This window comes from Patagioenas fasciata, chromosome 3, assembly GCF_037038585.1.
Source record: "Patagioenas fasciata isolate bPatFas1 chromosome 3, bPatFas1.hap1, whole genome shotgun sequence".
In the NCBI taxonomy this organism is placed as follows: Eukaryota; Metazoa; Chordata; class Aves; order Columbiformes; family Columbidae; genus Patagioenas; species Patagioenas fasciata.
The window spans coordinates 98,565,960-98,588,213 of record NC_092522.1 but is presented as its reverse complement, the minus strand read 5'-3'; the positions used below and the strand labels follow the sequence as shown (position 1 = coordinate 98,588,213).

The 22,254-nt window shown below is 37.5% G+C and overlaps 1 protein-coding gene across 7 annotated transcripts in view; it reads right to left on the bottom strand.

Moving 5' to 3' along the window:
- KHDRBS2 (KH RNA binding domain containing, signal transduction associated 2) overlaps nucleotides 1-22,254 on the bottom strand; it is a 372,066-nt gene that overhangs the window by 239,482 nt on the left and 110,330 nt on the right. The gene's annotated exons all lie outside the window — the stretch shown is intronic.

The window sequence follows — 22,254 nt, the reverse complement described above, 5'->3', positions numbered from 1 at the left end:
CCAAACCTTGCCATACAAAACCAATACAACAGGTCAGGAGACAGCAAACAGAAGCAGAAAATTAATGTGCTCCTTCAGAGAGGCTCTGGACATCCACTCGAAAGCACATGTGCTAATGTTTTCTTAAAGTGACACCACTGAAACTTCACTGCAGCGGTGCCAGAAGCAAAGGAGGAGGCTGTGCTTTCCCACAGAGCTCACTGGGCCTCATCTCTTCATTATGCTTAGAAAACAACCCGATGCCAGGCTGTGGCGAGAAAAATTGACTCAAAATTAAATGCTCAAAGGGAAAATATGGATTCCTGAAAACTCTAGGCTAAATTAACGTCTGGTTTAAATCAATACCTCAAGAATAAATTAAATCCAAGTTAACAAAGAACCATTAAAGCTACTGTGACTAGAAGATTTACCTAAGAAATAATAATAAAAAAAAAAAAATTACACATTTTTTAATCTTTAAAAGCGCTGGGAGTTCATATTCACTGTGTGCTTGAAGAAGATGCTACAATATTTGTATGGCTACTTACTAGATCATAGCAAACATTTAAATCTACAGTGAAAATACATTTTTGGCATAACTCCGTGAAGCAGATGGTCAGCAGCTCCAGAAAAACATCTTCCAGATAGAAGTCCACATTGAGATAGCAAAAATATCCCTCACTTTTCATTTTTAGAAGTTTTCTGTCAGAATCTGGTAAAAAGTTGTGGAATTTAAATAAAGCAGTTTCAATGAGCCTTACAACTAAAATATATTTTCTGATTAAGCAAAAAAGTTTTGTGTCTGATGTATCTTATTCAGTTAAACTTTCTTAACTCAGAAAAATTTGAACAGCTATTTCTCTAATACATGCAGTAACAGTGCAATTTATTATAATCTCCTAATCTGTCAGACACCCAAACATTTTGTGTTATTCTGTTTTTAACTCTGACACGAGGTAATTGAGGAAAAGCCAAGGAACCAATTAAAGTTGTGGATCTATATTAAATCTGCAATTAAGAACTCTAAGGGTTTTATTATTTTAATTGCAGAGATATCCAGAGAGACTCATCATCAAGGCTCTGCATAGACATGCAGGAACGATCTCGACCCTGAAGAGTTGACAAGTATATTAAAAAATCAAACAGGTCTTGTTGAATGTATGTGGCTAGTATTGTTTTTTTGGATGGTCACAGAGTGACTGTAGAACTTATTGCCATTACAATCAGTGGGCTCGGTTATGAAAGTAGGTATTATTCGAGGTAAGTGGAGCAGGACCAGGTTCTGCTGACAGGAGGGCCACACCAGAGCGTGCTTTCTCAACTCAGAAATGGGAAAGAGGATCCTAATGTCCCATTTTCTGTTTGGGGTTTTTTTGCCTTTCTTATAATTCTTCTGCAACTTGGAATGCACTGCTTTTTCCTAAGCTTATCCCTGTGTGTCCAGCCCCGCTGGGCAGCGAGGGAGGCTGAGGGCAGGCAGCAGGCTGGGGAGGTTGGAGCTGTGAGTGAACCTGTCCCAGCTCAGGTCCACAAACAGTCAGGATGTTCCTTGAGGGCTGACTGCCCTTTAATGAAAAGCTGTATTTTAAAAAACTGCAGAGTTTGCTCAGCTAACAAGGATTTCAACCTTGTATTTAAGTCATATGCTATCGAAAAAAAAGGGCAAGGACCCTCTTTAGGACAAAAAGCCACCTGCCTTTTAACATTGATCCTAGATGACACTGAAGTAGTCAACTTTTACTATATAGAGACAAATAAAAGACAAGGTAAGTAATAAGGAGTTATTGGAACAGTGTCTAAGACTGGCTCATTTGAAGGACGTTATCTAAAATCATATTTCTATGAATGCTAAAAATTCACACTGCAGAAGTGCATCACTAAGCTTTTTTCAAAGTGCACAATTAAATGAGTTTATATTGAGCATATGCACAGGTATGGCAATAGGTACTAAGACCACAACACTTAAAAGAACAATCAACATTTGGCTAATTGGGCTTATTACTCCCACAGATACAAAATTTACTGGTCACAGTAATAAACACCATCTGCTCTTTGCGAACTGGCAGCAACCTACCAACTTTTTTCTAACTTGAAGAGTTTGGAAAGTATAAAGATGACCTAAAGGAGTTGTAATACAGTGGGATTTCCAAGCACATCCTCCCACTCTTACTGAGCTGAATAAGATTTGAAATAAGGTGAAAGATTTCTCTTTGCCTGATGCCATATTTGCAAAATTAAGTTCTAAGTCAAAACCAACAAGGAAAAGTTAGGATTGAATACCCAACCATAAAACTAATGTATCTTTGCCATGTATGATAGTGATACTGGACTAGTAAAAATGTAGCATGAAACCCTAATTTCTTTCGAGTGAAGGAAACCATAACAGCTAATTCAGACACAACACTGATTTAACATACATGCATATAGTATCTGATTTTGTAGACAGCATGATACTAAATCACAAATGTCTTATGTTAATCTAATTTAAACCTCTGTAAGTGAACTTGATTTTGCCTTTCATTATTAATTATACTTACAGCAGCATTCATAAATCAATTTACATATACTGAGCATTATAAAAATATTAATTTTATTCTCAAGTCACATTCACGATCAAAGCAAAGCATTACTTGAAATGGATTGACATATGCAAATCCATATAGCTCTATGGAAATTAATCAGCCTGTGAAAGCACCCAAAACCATTTTACAAAATTCTGGTTCTTTCCCCTTCTTTTCCCTATATTTTCTACACCTCTTTTCTTTATTACTAAGGACAAATGCATGAAAATACAATCTTTCTTCCTTGGAGCTCATTACCTTTTCTTTTTTCTATTCTTAGAGGGGAAAAACAAGTATCTTTTGAGATTTTTTAATGAGGACTTGGCTGATATGAAGTGTTAATGCAATATAATATTTTAACAGGAGCAAGCCATTCCAGAACAACACTGACAAGGTGAAAACAGTTAAGTAATACTGTGTTAACTCGAATACCCAAATTTGTGCTAAATTCTGTTCCCAAGGTGCTCAGGGAGGGCATCCATCTGATTCACACTTAAATGCCAACTATGCTTCAAGTGAAAATTGTACAAATTTAAGACAACATACACTGTCCTCTACTTGTCTGACAGAATGCAAAATCAGACAACGTGGAATAAATACTGTTGGATATATTGCCACTGCTCATGAGCTTATTCTCAAAAGCCACAGACAGCAGCACTCTGTTCGAAGAGCAGACTGCACAGCGACTGAACAGACTCTTAGTTTTTTTGCTCACTGTGATGAGCCTATGGAAGGAAAATAACGAGCGTTAACCCAACACCTGGCATAGATCGCTTTCAGTTGGTTTCCACAGCAAACATACTGTGTATGTAAAGATCCCCCCATTCTCCACAGTAGAACTACCCTGCCTTCCTCTACGGCGTGCAAACCCAAGGGTCCACAGAGCCTCCTCCTCCCCAGTACACAGGGCTAATTGCAGTAGTAGTAACCAATGCAAGCTGATCCTTGAATTTACATTTCATTGTACACTGCTGATTGTAACATCAAGCTTAACATATATAATCACTCTGCAATTTGATATAAATGTAACAGACTTGCCAACTGTGAAGAATCAGTCACTGTGTTAAATACACATACAGGGAATGTGATTTTTCCCCCCCCATTATCAGTATTTGTCAATGTTTATAATTTGCCATGCTGATAGCTCATAGTACTCACTAACTACCATTTGGAATACCTACTCAGTTTCACCACAAAACTAGAAATTATAGTTTTATAACATTTGATTGGCAAAAACATCTAAAAACCTGAGACTGATTTGCAATGCTTTGCTGATGGCAACCCTTTGCAATCAGCACACTGTGCTTGAGACTTTGTTAATGTAAGACAGAACGAAAGTACTTCCAGGGCAACACTTTGAAAGAAGAACAGGCCATATTTTATGTGACAAATTAGCTGGCAAGTATCAGCTGGAGAGCCCAAGTGCCTTTGAATAACACAGGCGGTAATATCTAACAGCATCCAGGAAGGGAGTCTTTCCACTGCAATACAGCAATTGTGAACAAAACCGTGGCTGGCATGTGCCTACTTGGTAAAATATTAAATGACCTGCTAATTTGTTTCACTTGCACCTTTTTTCTTGTCCCCACACCCAACCTAAGATTTGATTCTCACTTAAAACAATATTGAATTATCCTATAGCACAAGATCATGAAATACCTCTGGTATATTTAATAACTATCCAGTTTTAACTCCACATTTATTCCATTGTATAATAATTACCCTGCTTCAGTGCATCTATGGTCTTCAAGATGGATGGACGTGTTTGCAAAATATGTATTAAAGATGTCAATCAACGGAAACAAAGGTCAGTGAATATTTTTCATTCACCTTGTCAAGCCAGTATGTCCCCAGCTCCAGCTGTTCAAAAGAGCCAGGAATGTTCCCCTGGAAGGGCTGAAGTGACAGAATTAGCCATACCAAAGTAATTACCTTGTTATCTAGGAAGATGGTTCAGCCTTCGAAGCTCACTTACATGTCCTGACCCAGCTGGGTGGCTGGCGTCTATGTCTGCTGAATTTCCAGCACCCGAGTCCCGTTCAACGCTGTTGTCTGCCTTGAGCTTCAGCCAGTCAGTGAACGCTGCTATAAATCTCCAGTTTGCTGCCTCATCCATCTCATTAACTGCATGAACTTGGGCATCTCACACAAATATGTGAAATTCGTAACTTCCAGGCCTGGGGCTAGGTGTTCAATGCCTAGATCCTTCACAGCCAGAAGAGCAACATCTACTCTTACCGCATTCAAATTCGTAATTGGAATCATAACTGATGAAATGTTTTGAATTCCAGACCTCAAGCATTTACACCCTGAGTGATCCCTTGTATTTGTCTGTCTGCAAATGCTGTACTCACTGAAATGAACCAAAACAGTCCACAACAGCCGTGACAAAAAATACCTTTGAAACAATAAAGGAAATTAACTTTCAACAGACACCGGGGTGGGGGGGGAAACGTAAATGTAAGTCTACATGTAACATATTCTGTGGAAATCTCAAAAGTCCTTTGAAGTTCTTAGTTTAATAAAGACCATAAATGTCTTAAATCATTTAGATTGTAGTAAAGCAGAGGAAACAAACTGATATATTCTTAAAGGTAAAAACTAAGGATTTGTTTCACACATGAAAGTTTCCGACTGTAAATTTATTTACACAACAATCCTATTCATCTTAAAAATGCACCAAAATAAGAGCAGATCAGTGCACTACAACCTGCAACAACGAAATCAGTAGGCAACCGCTGATTTATGTGACCTTCTCCATTTAGAACTCTATACAATTCAAATGATACATATTTTCATCATTAGATTAAGATGAAAATCTGCCTTGTGGAAAGATTATTTTAGTTAAAAGCAGGGCGTAACTTTAACTTTCATTTAAAGCATCTAAATTCATAGATATTTGCCTTATAGGACAACTTCCATCTTTGTCAGGTCTTTTCTTATCACATATAACATCCTCTGTTTTGTTTATAATTACAACAGAAAAACGGATATTTCCAAATGTATTTTAAAAGCATAATTTCCAGACTAAGGTTTGTCAAATGCTTGTAGATGTAGAACATAGACATTGCATGTTGCCTGGTTGTTTTTAGGCTTGTCTGTCCCACACTTTGAATAATAGAATGTAGATTTCTCATCAATCTTCAGCAAATAAAAAACAAAGGAACTCCAAGCACGCCAGCAAACACAGATGACCAAATCCTAGAGGGGCTTTTATCTGGTGAATCCCAGTGTCACAGTAATCAAGCCTGGTAAGCCTAGAACTTTAGTATTCTCTAAGAAATATCACAGAATATTTATCACATGAAAGTTTCTGATTTAGTACATCCACTCAGAAAAAGTACTATGAGTAGAAAAATGAGAGGATGGGAAAAATGATAGTGAAAAATAACAGTAATAAATCAGGAAAAGGATTGTTCTGTGAAAACCTTATTTCCAAACCATGGAAGTATGAAGGAAAAACAAACAAACAAACAAACAACAACAAACACAACAAAAAACAACAACTGAAAGACGTTGTTTTGGATGTCCATCTACAGGCTACAGTGGGAAAGAGGACAAGTTGTACAGGGAAACTGCTAACCCCAGAAAACGTCTTTCATGTTCTCAAGGCAGGCCCAGCAGAACGCCTGCAGAGGCAACATGCCATGTCCCAGCTACCATGGCCTGGACAGAGACCTGTCCTGGTGGCTTTGAAGAGAACGTGTATCCTGTGGACATCACGAGAAGTCTGTGTGGACTCCAATGACATACTAGTGGCAGCAATTTGCAGTCTTTACATTAAAAGAAAACACAACAAAACCAAACCATAACTGAGGAATGCTGGAGAAAACCTGTGGAGGTCAAAGGTGGGTTGTTTGGGAGCTGAAAGCTGGGACCTGCACAGCAGCACTCTGCAACATTCTCATTACACTGTGTGCAGATTCAGAAAGAAGGGGATGTGTCAAAGCAAAACTGCTGTCATGGGCTGAAATAACGGTGTTAGGAGGAAGAACTGAGATCCACCTGGAACTGAGGACACATCTAGGATAGGGAGAATCTCTACAAAAGCAAAATACCTCATTTGAAGCATAAAGCATCCAGCAAACAACTTAGAGAAACTACGAAAATAAAAAATAAAATATTTTCCAAAGACTTGGAAGCCAGACAGAGAGCTGCTAGGGCTAACAGCTGCTCAGGCTATAAAAGGAATATTCAGGAAAGATGAGGTCAGGACACAGACATGAAATGTTCTTTTCTCAAACTGGGTTCATAATGGAGGAAACTGTGACATGTGGTTGAGAAGAAGGTAGTGCAAGAAAAAAAATGATAAGAATTTCCAATTAAATTACTAAAAATCCAAATAAACTAAATAAGTGAACAGAAAATAAATACATTAGAGAGGTGAAGAGCTGACATGGCTATTTTAAAGGGAAATAATTTCCCAGCAATCTATCAGTGTTCTCCAAAGAACAAACATGGAAAAGACAGTAAGCTGACACCATATACCTGATTTTCAAAAGACATTTATTTCACAAGGTCCTTTAACAAAGGCTCTTCAGAAAACCAGGCTGATATGGGATTAGAAGGCAGGCCCTCTCATAGATTAAAATGAAATGTTTAAAAGACAGCAAAAATGTGGAGTAAGTGGTCAGTATTGACACTATAGGAAGTCATTAGTTGAATCCTGAAGGGGTCCAGTGAGAGACTTGAGCTGGAAAAAAAAAGTGAACGGCAAGAAGGCAAACTGTATTGATGATGCTAAGGTAAGTCAGGGCTCTGAAGGCAGGACTGGCTATACAGAGCTGCACGTTATGATACCTGGTGATAAAATGACAGCTGAAATTCAATGTAAATAAGTGTAAAACTCATTGAAAAACATGCCGCCTTTATATTCATAAATGATTTGCTGATTCTAACTTCTCGGCAATTATATTAGGAAAAATAACAGATAACTCAGTGCACAGTAGTAGTAAAAAAGCAAATTGTATGTGCTATATTACAAATTGTTAGGGAAGGAATAAAGGAAAAAACAGAGAACAGCATTATAAATTATAAGTTGATAATACCACACCACCTTGAAGACTGTTTACAGCTATGGACATCTGATTTTAGATAGGCCATAGTAGGACTGGGCAATTTGGACAAAAAAACTACATTACAATATTTTGCAAGAGTTTGTAATAGTCAGAGAATATCTCTGTGTTGCATTGAAGGAAGTATTACCCCCCTTTAACTTAAATCACATTCTATTTTCATCAGGTGTATGGTCACCAAATGTTACTGCGCAAAATGCATTAGAAACAAGAAAAGCAGAAACATTTCCTTCATATTGTATTTTACTGCAAAAGTAATTACATTTTTATGCAATATTTGACTTTGAGACGTGACAGAATATTCTCTTTCCATACTTCAGGCATATATACAGAAATCTATTTTAGTCCAAACATAATGGTCTTAAACAGACACAGTAAAAAAATATGTATTTGGAGTATGCTTTGATCCAAATATTGATCTCTAAAGATGCAACTTTTTGGCAGTCTACTGGAGTTGTATCTACAAGATTTTGTTGATATGCAAAGACAGCATTTTGCAACAATGACGGCAAATAAATAAGTTACATTCTTCATTTAAAAAAATTACCAGCCCTGACAAATGAATTACAGTCATCTATGGCAGGATGTTTCCTGCCACTATTCAGTAAGACCTGTCAATGTGTATTTTTCATTTCATGGAGATCAAATGTGACAAATAAATGGATTCCTTGCATTTCTTCATATATAACTAGACCTAATCTCACTTTCCTCTTTGTTTTCAGAATTAGCATATTTTTCTGAATAATAAACGATGTAATGTAACTAATATGGATGTAACTGTGTCACAGAATTATTGCTCAACAGTTAGATTCTTATACAACTTTCACATCCTTATTGCTCTGCTTCAGATGGAAAAAACAAGGAGACTGAAGAAGGGGTTTCTCCCTGTTTTTTCTTACTGATTTACTAAAAATTCAATGATTAGTTGGTCTGATATATACTTTATAAGAATTAACCTAAAAAAAAAAAAGGTTATTATCCATCTCTTGTAAATATGATTTTCAAATATAGCAGTCTATAGCCTTGCCAAGTAGACAAAGAATTAATAGCTAAACCAAAATAAAGATATTTGGGAACTAGCCTTTTCAAGTAGTAACATTCATTGAAGTTCCAAATTCACCATAATAAAGAAGTGAAAATGTAAGGTTTATCTGTAAAATACATTTATTTTAATATTTATTTTATCTTTATAAAGTTTTGAGGCAATTCCAACCCATAGGCATGAGGTAGCTGACAAACTCCTTAATAATTATTTTTGAGAAGTAGTGACAATGTGATGAAGAACTGGTTATTACTAACACTGAAGCAATCAAATTGGTTTATATAAAATTATAGGATATAGAGAAGATGAGCAATGAATCAAGAAGAACATGACTCAGAGATGTTTACAGTAGAGGATACATGGCAAGTCTTAAGAAACATGACAAAAATACCATTTCACTATCACAATTACTCTTAATTTGCACTATCTGAGTGTACTGAATATTTGGAGAAAAATATAGGTCATTGAAAGAAATTAAATGTTCAGTGTACTCAGTTTCTCCTTGTTTTCATGTAAATAGACTTAAAGTGCTCTGACGTAACCTGCTAAATGACAGCTTTCAGAGTTAATCAATATTTTTTGGTTTTTTTACTAAAATGAATTTTTTAAATGCCATTTTCAGTAGACCCATATGTATACAAACAAGTCTGTGTATCTTAAATGAACCCCATCAAATATATTTTACTGTAATTTCTCAATTCTTTATGAGCAGAGCACAGCTCCCATTGACCTGAAGGCTACAGGTAATCAATGTGCCAGTGTCTCCGAGCAAAATTTAGTACAGTGTATCTGAAAACAAATACTGTAAATCAAGCACTAAGCAGAAATAATTTTTTTATTAGGAGCTATAAATATTTTCCCATTCTATACAAAATGGTTCCTTATAACTGAGAGTTCCCTGTACTTCTGGAAAATGCAAGACAGAAAAAATGCACCAGTTAAAAACATATTGGGTATGTTTCCCCTTTCAAGCAGTTTCTTTCTTAACTCTTTGTCATAGCCTGTATCATTAGCAATTCTATTATGTTTATTTAATTACTACGAATCCTTATTTGATTAAAGTGACTGTACACAGCCAATCAGATCAGTTTCCTTGTAGTTGCAACTGCAATGTCAATCCCATTTTTTCCTCAAAAATAAAACCCACTACATATTAAAATTATTAAAATAGAACAATGTTTAGGACAAACTTCAATAAAGACTCTGTTCCAGCCTTGCCACACAATCAATTTCTATTTAATGTTATTAATTCCATTTCGGCACAATCCAAACTAGTTCATGTAAATGTATACAGGGAAGTTAAAAATCGCCAAAAGTTAGTGGGCTACATTATACTAGGGAGCAGTGTCCCAAAGTAAATTGTGTAAGAACCGTAAACTGGAGAATTTCAACTTCAAGCTGACTAAAATATACATTATACATTGTATCATGTGCAACATGGCACTGTTTTCTATGTTTCAAAGATTCGTATTGTTGAGTTCTGGTTCATTTCATTCAAAATAATTGCAATGTAATGACCATATTGTGATTTGTATTATGTGTCTGCATAGATTTGAAAAACCTGTGTTTACATCTCTGCGCACCAGAGCAAGCGGGCAGAGCCCCACTCTCAGTCCCACAGTCAAGCGGTTCTTGCTTCTGCCTAGGCTGGACTTCTGAGATTACTAAACCACGGAGCAGATGAGCCTGCACAGGCTGCATATCTGCACGTACACAGTGCCAGGAGACAAAATCAGCGCTGCACTTGGGCATCGGTGACATGGACATCGTGCCACTGACCAGGCAAGGCTTTGGACCAGTCAACGAGCCTTTCCCAAGCAATTTTCAATCAGCCCTTGGGAATTAATTGGGCCAGGCATGATTTCCAATATGTGATCTTTATGAAGTCATCTTTCTACAGAGGATCAGAGATGCAATGCAAAGGACATGGCTAGACCATAACAGCTGCTCACAGAGCCTAACCGGCACTGCTGGTGCTTAATTTGCCAGTGTAGATGCAGCCACGTGCACTGTGGTTGCGGCTGAAACCCAAGAGTAAAATATTTATTGTCTCTGCTGTACTAAAGTCTCATCCTGATTAATGTTATAAGACCCTTAAAACCCTGTGACATCTTTGCATTAAAACAGAATTTCCTATACACAAAGCTATTCAATGTTTAAAGTACTACACGTAAATATTAATAACTTAAATCTCTTTCCCTGTAAGGCTGAGACAAGATTATCGATTACTATTATACCCCTACGAGAGAGACGGCATGAACTCACTCCTTATCCTAAAGCACTTTTCAAAAACTCTAAGACAGGAAGTATAAAATTCCAAATAAATCTGATCAAAATGTTTTGAAGGAGAACAAAATATGACTTTCCTCTCTCTACCCAGCTAAGTAAACCACCATGTTACTGTGAGCTCTAGCAGTAAATTGAAAAAACAATTTGGAGTGCATCAACAAATCTAAGGAGTTTTGTCAAATCACATTTTGCAAAAGTAATAAAGTACACTATCTCACTAGAAATGTGCATTATGTGAAATGAAAAATATGCAGTTCAGTACAAAACACAAATAAAGGCAAAGATCAATAGTTCTATGGATCAAGTGAATGTTAATGCATGCATTTCATAAAAAAAAAAGTAACATTTCACAATGTCTGAATGATGTATCATAGAAACATATTTGAACTATGAGAAATATTTGAAATAACCTCTTAGAAATATTTGAATGATTCAGGAAAACTGTGGATGAGTATATTTTGCCCTTCTGGATGTGCTGGGTGTAGGCACTCTCAAGAGGCTAATGCAGAAATATTAGAAACCACAGCATGGGAGACAAAGCTTGTTGTCATGGACTACACGCAGATCAAGAGTTAAGGAAGACAGTAACTGGAAGAGGTGGACTGCTCCATGCCAATATTGAGTGTTTTGCTACAGATTTTGTGTTGTGCAAATCTCTTAGGCAAGGAATCACAGAAACACGGAACAGCTGGGGTTGGAAGGGATCTCTGTAGATCATCTAGTCCAACCTACCTGCTAAAGGAGGCTCACCCAGAGCAGATCGCACAAGAATGTGTACAGGTGGGTTTTTAATGTCTCCAGAGAAGGAGACTCCACAACCTCTCCAGGCAGCCTGTTCCAGTGCTCTGGCACCCTCAAAGTGAAGAAGTTTCTCTTCATATTCAGATGGAAATTCCTACGCTCCGGTCTGTGCCCATTGCTCCTCATCCCATCGTTAGGCACCATTGAAAAGAGCTTTAGTTTAGTCTGGAGTTCCAAGTGAACGCAGAGAAATTCTGGTTGTGTCAGGATAGCTGTGGGGAGTGCCTCAGCTACGGAGATTATGGCTTTTGCTGTTATAAACCCACAACAGATAATTGTGGAAAGCGTGTAGATAAATGGGAAGGCTGAAAGCCATAGCAAACAATACAGAAAGAAGACTCCTGGGAACAGCATCCTGCCAACAGGCTGCAGCTGGAGGGTAAACCCAGCACCTATGAATGTGGCGTAGGTAGGTCGGGCTGGCCCTGGTGTCATCCGGGTGACAAGAGCCTTCTCTGCAGAGAGGGCTGCTCAGCCACACACCTGAGCAAGCCAGCGTGGGGACACCTCACAACTCAGGATCACTTGCTGCAATCACATCTTCTCCTTATTTAAAACCCAGTATAAACAACTGTTGGATGCTCTTGTGGAAGGCACTAGTTAGAAGACTGAGGTTTTGCTTAAATAGTGGTATTAAAAAATTTATTTAAAAAAAAATGACAAAGTGGAGTAGTTAAACTGCATTCAGGTCTTGTTTGGGTATATTTACTCAAAATTGATGTGGTATTAATTTGAATTAATCTCTGAACCAAGTTAATAGAGAATTAATTAGGATAAGAAAATTAATTGCACTTAATTTTCCTAATAAACCCAGGGTAACCATGCCCCTTTCATGCCAAAAAGTATAGAAGACTAAATCTTCTGTCTTCTTTTTTTCTACACAGGGACATCAAACACCTTGTAAACCTTTTCTGACACTGAAATTAAAGCTGTCTTATATCGCTATTGAGAGGAGTTGATTATTTTGCAGTACTGAGAAATAAATTAACAGTGTTATTTTGAAGACAAAAGATCAACTTTCCACCATAACTAAATAGGAATTTTTTCAGCCAGATGGTATAGGTTTTAGAAAGTTATGCTGTGTAGCAGAAAATATGTGGAAAAAAATAATTACAGCAATCACTGCTGCATCAGCTGTAGTATTAGTCAGATTCTTTAACATTTATTTCACATGCACCATATTAACCTCTCCGCAATACAGAAGCATCACATATTTTGTTTAAGTAACAAATACCTATTACTTCAGTGAAACAACATAATTATTGAGACAAAGACACTTCGACATAAGGCAAACACAGTGTGAGGATATCAAACAACATTAACACAATGTTTAGGAAGAAAAAATTATTTTCAGTAAACAGTCTTAATGATGAAGCACAGAGAATTGCAGCTATAATACCTTGGGCTTAAAAAATACACCATCTCTATTGCAAACAGCACATATGCTACTAAGAACCTGATTACCTGGTTACTCCTTAAAGAGCATGGCTTTCATTACCAAGCAAATTATTACAAATGACTTCTATCTTTCACTTCTGTATCTTCTAACCTAGGCAGGTTCTGTGAAAACAACATTTGGCTTTGATTTCCATGTCTGGTGCACCCTGCACAAATCTCTAGTCCTCAACAAATTCCCATATCTCAAAAGCATTTCTGACCATTGGCTTCATTCAGAGCATAGCAAAAGAAACGGGCTCCTGGGGAAGCCGTCAAGGACAGCTTATGGGAACATTGCCAACGTGGACATTTCTTGACCTTTTGCCATTCTTTGACTTCGGAGCCCTTGCAGCACCAAGTCTCTGCCCATCATTGCACAGTTTCAGGCAACCTGGAACAACCTTGACATAACTTTAAAAAGGAAAAACATGGTTTCATTGAAACAGTTTTCTGAGAAGAATTTTTTTTTTTCTCTGAATAAAAAGCTGTATGAGGCAAAGGTAGCAACCATTTTTAGTGATGCGTGTTCAGAGAAATCAGTGCTCTTTCAGATGATTACACAGGAGGACTAAGCCATTTCTGTGAGATCATGTCTTCTGCGCAGTTTCAAGTAAAGAACTGCAGAAAGAAATGAAGATTAAAATGTAGTGCAGAGAAAGGGTCACTAATATCTGGAATAAATCGACAAGTCAAATGATGCAAGACAACTAACATCACAGCTTATCTCTCTGCCAGCAGTGTGTTTAATGCCTTCCAACCCAGCAAAGTTAAAACATGCTGCAGAAGTCTGATACCTCAAAGCATCAGATCCTTCCTTTGAAAACTGTCCAGAACAGCTGGTCTTGCCATTCAGTAATGCTAATTCCTTAAACCTTCCCTTCCATGAAGGAGTATCTTCAAAAGCTTTTTAGGTATTGTAGGAGTCGGTCCAAAGAACAGTATCTGCCTGAACATCGCCATCAAGAACAGAAGGACAATGACTTGGAGAGAGGCCTGAGGAGAAAAATTGTGTTGGACAGGTCTCTCCGATCTGCGGACAATAGCTGCTGTCCAGAAGATGGATGTTCACCTGGTGCTTCAGTCAAACTTGCTCCCCACCTCCTCCCTGTTACTAAGGCCAATGAAGAAGAGCATGTGCAGAGGCTCGCTGAAGGTCTTGAGGTCACCCAATGGACCAGAAAGAGACCCCTGAATGCGAGGCCACGCAAGCGCAGATGGGTTCTGGCAGGCGAAGCGGAGATTCTTCAAGCCTGCACTGTTAAGCCTCGATTGCGAAACAAAAGCAGAGATTGGCTTCAAACAATGGGAGCGAGGCGGGGGAAGAAGCATAAAAGATGGTTCCTGACTGGACATCATTGAGATCTCCCCACCAAAGGATCACAGATCACGACAGAGGACCGGCAGGATGCTGTTCGGGACCTGGGACCATAGGGGCACCTTTGGATCCATGATGGTAACCAACGCTCTTTCCCCCTTTTCTTTGTCTTGCCCTTGTTCTCTACTTTCTCTATGGCGTGCTGCTTTATGGGCAAAATAATAAAGTAACAGTGTTTGATTGAATTATAAACCCTTGGCATTTTGGTTGCCTTAATTTTGCGCTTCGAGATGAAGGTAAACGAACCATCACGAGTCCATCACCGAATGAACCATGACAGGTATGCTTGGAGGGCACGTTAAGCAGATAGTAGACAATACAGAGGCAAATAGTTTGTGAAGGAATTCCTTTCCTGTAATGCCAGTGATTATTTTAATTCAGCATTACAAGATAAAGTTCCATCATATAAATGCACATCAAACAGACATTCATCTATTCATGGCCACTAAAATGAATTCATATTAAGCAAAGATCTTCCACAGGAAATCTTGAAAACAAGAGGACTTCTGTAATAATACATGGAGATCCTTTCTAAAAGAGCAGTAGCTGTTTTGCGCTCTTCTTGCCCACATTTCATCTTCTCGTTCAGCCCAAAGCTGCACTTACACATGTTCTCTCCAAACACCAGCCGGTTGCTACTGATCAGTGCTGGGGTGCTGTCGTTAAAAGGTGTTGCAGATTTACACAGCACACTCTGGTTCACCCTACACCTGCTCTCCACCACCTCAGTGGCCTCTGGGGACTCGTCACTGGTGAAATCCATCTTACCTTAGAGAGTCACTGGGCAGTAACCTTCACCCATCCTCCAAATAGTGCTCAGCAACAAGAACCCCGGCAGAATGGGAGTATTTGCTGTCCCTTGGCACAGCAGTGCTATCTGCTACATTTTGTACAATTAGAAAGCTAAATGGCTCCAATGCTGAAACTGCTACAGACACATCACGAAAATAATTCTAGAAATCTCAATGAACTGAAGCCAGTACTCCAGGAACGCTCTTAGGCTGCAAAAGTGTTTCGTAATTAAATACTCACCAGTTCTGATATTGTAAGGATGCTCTTGAATTAAGATATGATCTATGTGACCTTTTAATTCCAATGCTGTCTATTCCTTATGGAGAGTTCCGTTCACTCTCCTCTGACTAGATAACTAAAATTCAATAACTGAATGTTTGCTGGCTTAATTATTTGTAGTTTCCAGATTTCTGAACTGTTTGAAGTGAAGTGTAATTGAACTTCCTACAAAAAAACATTGTCATTACTCTGTGAATGATGTAACTTGCCTAAACCCTGTGGTCCTCTACTGTATAATTAATTAATTAATTCTAACCTTTCTTTAACAAAAGGGTTTGAAACATCACTCTTGAGAGTGAATCTTGTTTCCCAAACTAAACTGACATGCAGACTTCTGTGGCTTTAAAGAGGACCTCATCTCTAAAGGTATAGTTTACAATATCATTGAAATTATAATATAGACATATATACATTTTATAATACATATACAGGTAACCTAACAATATATAATATAAAAAATGTATATATAAAAATATAAATAACATTACAAATAAAACATATACAATATTTTTCTTACAAACTCCTTCCAGTGTTCTACTGCTCTTTACATGTTAAGTCCTTGGCTGTTAGTTGTATCAGAAGGGCATCTACAGAAAATTTTCAAGATGATGATGATGATCCGCAGCTAGAAGGAATCAATTTGCACGGTGTAATTCCCAGACCTATTCATCCTACAAGGTGCAAAGCATTTTACAGCATTACCCCTACAGATTTACTGTTCCTTCATCATTTTAATCCATGTGTCTTAGTGGTATCCGATTGAATTTCAAAGTACATACAAGCCGCGTTACTGTTCATACGTATGAACATATGCAGAAGTGGTTAGTGACCAGACACTACAGCTAGAGCACTCCAAGACCTCTCTAGGATACTTCAATCTCAACTAACAAAAAGGGTGGGTAGTTGGTAAACACCACAATTATTATTACTGCTATTACTTCTAATAATTCTACTATTTAAATATACGATCTAAACCATTTTGAATTGTATTCCCACAGCTCTCCCTGATAAATAAATGATTGGGGACATTTATACAAATTCATACACAGAGCTTGAACTTAAGATTTACCCATGTACTCAACACTGCGTCGAGTCCTCCTTGGTGCTGCTAACAATACAAAGATACCACCTTCCAAAAGCACCAGTTGAATGCTTTATGAGTCTGCATTTAAGGCTGTGACCTACTTAAGCTGCAGTATAATCTAAATCATATGACAACTGCATTTTTACAGTCATCACAAGAAGGATGCTGAGAAGGCTGTGGAAAGCTGCTGCTGAGCACCTGATGCTCGGTACCTGAAAGGCTTGATGCCTCGCTCAGGCCGGGCTGGCTGGAGCCAGGCTTGGGTTTACAGGGTTCTCCTGTGGTCCAGAATCCTTATGCATTGTGTATTAACTCCTGTATATTCTTCTACTTCCAATAGCAACAGTATCACCAACAAAGAGAGCCAGTGATTATCAGAGTCAAAAATGGAAACTGCATAGAAAGCAAACAATTTGATCAATAAGCTCCTAATCTATATATACTACCACTATGAATGGACTCATAACAGAAATTAAATTACTTGCAATTGACTGCTGTAAAAAAGCATGTGTAAAAAAGACACTGATGTAAACATGATTAAAAATGGAAGATACCAGGTAATTTTCAGTGAGAGTCTGCAAATGACACCAAAGAAGTTCAGCATAATATTCTTGTGCTCAAACTTGCACATATCCCAAGATCCTTCATTCAAAATAACTTAACAGTTAAAAATTAGGAGAAGACCTTAATCTTTTAGAAATCAAAGAATACCAGAGCTTGCTTTAATGAGTTCAGTAGCTCTTTGCCTGTTTCATCAAGAAACACCCAGGCAAACTTCCTGACTCTATTTTCATGTCAGGTTTGTTTGACATGTTCACAAAGAAATTAATTTAAGGTCTAAAATACTGCGCAACCTAAGTCTGTTAATATCAGCTCAAAATATGTGTTGCACAGTACGTATTAAAAACCCATTTTGCAGATTTGGTTAGTGACTGTCTATTTTTTCTATTATCAACTTACCTTAGCTTTTCTTAACATCTAAAAATGTCTCATCACCCCTTCTTCCAATGAACCTATATACTAATTTTCATATGTGGTTAATAGACCTCATGTTCCCATGAGAAAAAGATTTGTTCAAAACCAAGACAATTCTTCAGAAAAAAAATAGTCATGAAAACATGGGAACTAACAACTCCACACACAGAACACGTTTTAAAAATATTTATATATATATTAGATATATACTGTCTGATAGACATGTTTTTAATGTTTAACTAATTAAGTACTCCACAAATGCAAAGGCAGAGAATAAAACAAAGCATTTAGCACCTTTTCAGGCAATACTGATGTCAAGGTTTTGAGAGAAAAATCTGCATGTGCACTGTTATTTTATTCATTTATAATAATCAACAAAAGGAAATAATGAGGTCAGGCAGGTTTTCATTTCAATTTTTTTTTTTAACAAAAGTTTGGTGTTTTCCATTATAAACTGTTTTGAATTTTTTCCAAGCACAGTAAAAGAGTTGTCTCTGCCAATCAAGCCATGCAGGTGATGGACAGTCACCCACACATAGCCCTAGAAACATCCACTGGCGGTGCAAATACCCTCTCACTATTAATTGGAACAATCTCAGTACAAAATAATCATTCTATGAAAACTTTCTCAAAATTATTTGCGCGCTGTTGTTCAGATGGAAACAGTTCTGCTCTGATTCATTGATGATTGCATGGTAATGCCTCAGTAACTATAAGGAGAACTTGTAAAATATTCACCCGCCATTTGAGGCTCTTCTGTGACCAACCATATAACTGTGTGCAGAGTGCCTCGCAGTTCAGGTTGAATAAAACGATAATGTAGATTTCATTAAGTAAAATCTGCCAATAAGTGAATGACTGCTCAAGACATATATTGTTTCTAAACAGAGGTGCAATATATATCAGACATTTTTTTTCTAACTGGACAATGTATTTTTGAGTCGTACTGACTTTCCTTTTACTTACATAGCTTAGAAATACCTTATTCAGAGGCCCATCTAACAGCAAAGTCAGGATATATGATAAAACATGTCTGGGAAAATCTTTAAGTTACCACAGAGGAAATAAGGACTGGAAAGCTGATCTCTGGAGATGCTAGAACAGCAGGTGGGGGATAAAGCTGGTGAAGTGACTGGCAGGATATGAAGTTGGGTGATCATAAGTGAAAGATTGTCCCTTCTTGCCAGTTAGGAAAGAGTAAAAGAATTACCCCCATCCGTGACTTAAAGCTACTCTAATGCTTAAAAATCATGCAGGAGAATTGAAATAGAGACAACATGAGAAGCTGTGAGAACAGGACACACTGTGGAAGTCCTGACCCTATCCTTTTCTACTGGATAATGTGAAGAGAGAGAAATTATAAAGTAATTAGAATATCCTTTAAACAGGATTAACCAGTGTACATCCCATGCATTGAAGAAAACACGATTCAGTAACGCAAATCCGTTTTAAGAGCATATTAGGCAAAAATCTGTTAGTACAGATTAAGATATAGCTAATGCTGTCTTGGAATAAGGGTACGAGACTGACCTCCAGAAAAAAAAAAAAGCCAGCACCACACTTTTTTTTTTTTTTTTTTTAAAAGCTCTTATAATTTTAATGTTATTAGGAATCTGAAACAAGTAAAGAGGAAAAACAGTCTTCAGTAATAGAAACCAAAAAACACCCTAAATTTTGTTAAACTGAACACAAAAGGTATAATTCTGAGAGGTAAAACCCTTTACCACGCTGTCATTATGGTGATACTCAAAAAATGTGCCAGTTGCATGGTTCCACACTAGTACTATCACTGTGCACTCATTGTATGTATGAGGATCATTACAGATACGAGCAAGAACAATTTTCATAGTCTGGAAAACAAATTACTGATAGGGCAGGTCACTATAAACTATATCAGGAGTAGTTTCATGCTGCTGGAATTTCTAAAGAGAAACCAACACAGTTCCAGTGAGAAAGTCTCTGATACAATGTGAATTAATAATTTACAAGAAGCTATGAAAAACACTTAACAATATCTTATTGCACTACATTATTCTGAAAATAATTTTTTGAACATACATGATGATAACACATAATGTGCATCTCAAGCTTGCCAGTTCTACACTATTTAGTCTATTCTAAAACAGCCTACTAAGCAGCTTCATAGATTTCTCTGTAGTAAGGTAGAGAGAGAAAGCTGATATGGGCTTAAAGTACGATGTCGCTACAAACAAGCTGCCTATAGACCTCAATAAAGCACCAGAAAACAACTGAGCTCTTTGCTCAGATATCAAAAAGAAAAAGGAAACCACTTGAATGGGTGAAAATCAATAAGAAAAACATTATTTTTTCTCATTCTTCTGTTCTAGCTGCGATAGCCAAATATCTCATTCTCAGTCTACTGACCCACAACAGAAAAACTAACTTTTGTTCTAAATGGGTGTTTATGATTCAAAGAAACGCTGATAAGAAAAAAAAAAAGCATTATGTCCCTTGCCGTTTGGTAAAGATTTCCTTCATTGTTTGTTTTGTCTCTGTTCATTCAGATATTGCTCTTGACATCAATTCTTATTGTTCAGAATCAAAGAATCTTCCACATGGAAGACAGAGTTCCCTGCTTAACATATAAAATGTGCAGATACAAACTGGATTGATATGAGTGCACTGAGAAACCCTGCTGTTAACAGCTTTTAAATAAAGGTATACATTAAAGATGACACAAAATGTCTGAACTGATTATTAGCTATCATTTTGTTGTTTTGACCTGCAAATGATAAAATATAGACTTAAAATGGCAGTTAGGTAAGAGTCTATGTTATTAAAGGAGAACATCTGTGAGTTGTTAAGACTGAAATCTTCCACACAGCCATCAGCCTTCTAGCAGATCAGAGATGTATACCTAAGGATTTACTACGTTTAAGTTTCCAACATCAGGAATCCCTAAACGCACAAACACTTCGAAAAGCCCAGCATCTCCACTGCCAAAAGTCAGATAACAAAGTAAGAGTTGAAAATAAACAAGTGTGACTATTCCACTGTTTGAGGACCTAAGTCAATTTAGGTAGTGAATTTATTTATCTGCCTCAGCTGTGCCTTGGTGTGTACCCAATACAGCAAAGTATAGTCCCTTCATGCAGAGACTTACAAGTAAGGGTCCAATTCTACCTCAGTTACATTGAATGACAGTTTTGGGTGGTGTTGCATACCACTGCCAGATCCTGACAAAATAACACTGCCACATAGAAACACACCATCATTCAAAAACAATTAGCAGTTCATAGCTAACAAATAGGTAAGCCATGGGAATCCTGGCTGCGGGTATTGGTGAGGATGTGGGACTGAAGACGCCGGAGCACAGGCATCTATGGACACTTAAAACTGGGCATCTTGACTGGCCTTGGGCTGCCTCTCCAGAAAGGCAGGCACCTTCACCACTGATTCAGTTTTGTTTGTCGGATCTGAAGAATGCCCGGAGCACCAGCCACGGTTCCAAGCACCTGTACTAAGGAAAACCAATTCCACTCGGGTCCTTGCTCATAGAAGTAATCCATGACACTGAAGGAATGCCGGCCATGTTTCACACCCCAGTTCTCCGAGTCTGTGTACAAGAATGATGTGACGAACATTTTCAGCACTGAAAATCCTAAAATAAAACCCCTCTGTCTTTAGAACTTTGCACAGAGCCTAACCTGGTAACCTATGTAGTCCATTTGCTTCTCAGATATGTGCACAACTACAAAGAAAAATACGGGAACGTGGTGTGGCATTAGTATATTACTCTTTGTTTTCCTATAGCGTCAAATTTAGTTTTCAATGTAAAAAGTCTAATTCACAGCAAACCCACTACTCTATAAGTTGACAAATAAATTCAAAATGTCAAGTTTTTTGTTCATATAATTAATGACATTTAAGTCACATAGTCCCACAATTTCTGATTTGAAGTAACTAAAAAAAAAGTTTGCCTTTACTTTTTTGAAACAGAAATAAAAGCCTCGATATGTACTTACTCAAATACTATTGAAAAGGTATTACAATGCACTGGTGTGTGCATTACAAGAGCAATGAACACCTTTATAGGAAAATGGGCAGGTACTTGCTAAGTGCATTGCTTTTGGACAGTTATTTGGACCAACAAAAAATACCACAGTTAATTTTTGCACACTGGTAATACTAATAATTTTAAATACAATTGTTCCTTCTTACAGTGTTGACTGCATCACCATTCCTGTTTATGTATTGTCAGGTATTCTTACATTTAATCAAACTCTGGTAGGGTTCTGTATTGAATTTTATTATTGTAATATCACCATCCTGCTAAGCTGATGGGTAGTCATTGGAGAACTGAAACCTGCATGAAGAATAGTATTTCATCTTGCATTTACTAGAAAAAACAACCACAACAAACCCTGTTCAAAATCACTACAAGTTAAGCAACAAAACAAAAAAATCCAACCAAACCCATCCTTTAAGTAGTTACTTTGTTTCAGTTGCAATGGGGATGTTCTTCAAGGTCAGCTCAAGTGCGCACCACCCCTGTAACTCCACACCCGTGCAAGCTGAAATAAACAACTTCATGCACTGAGTGC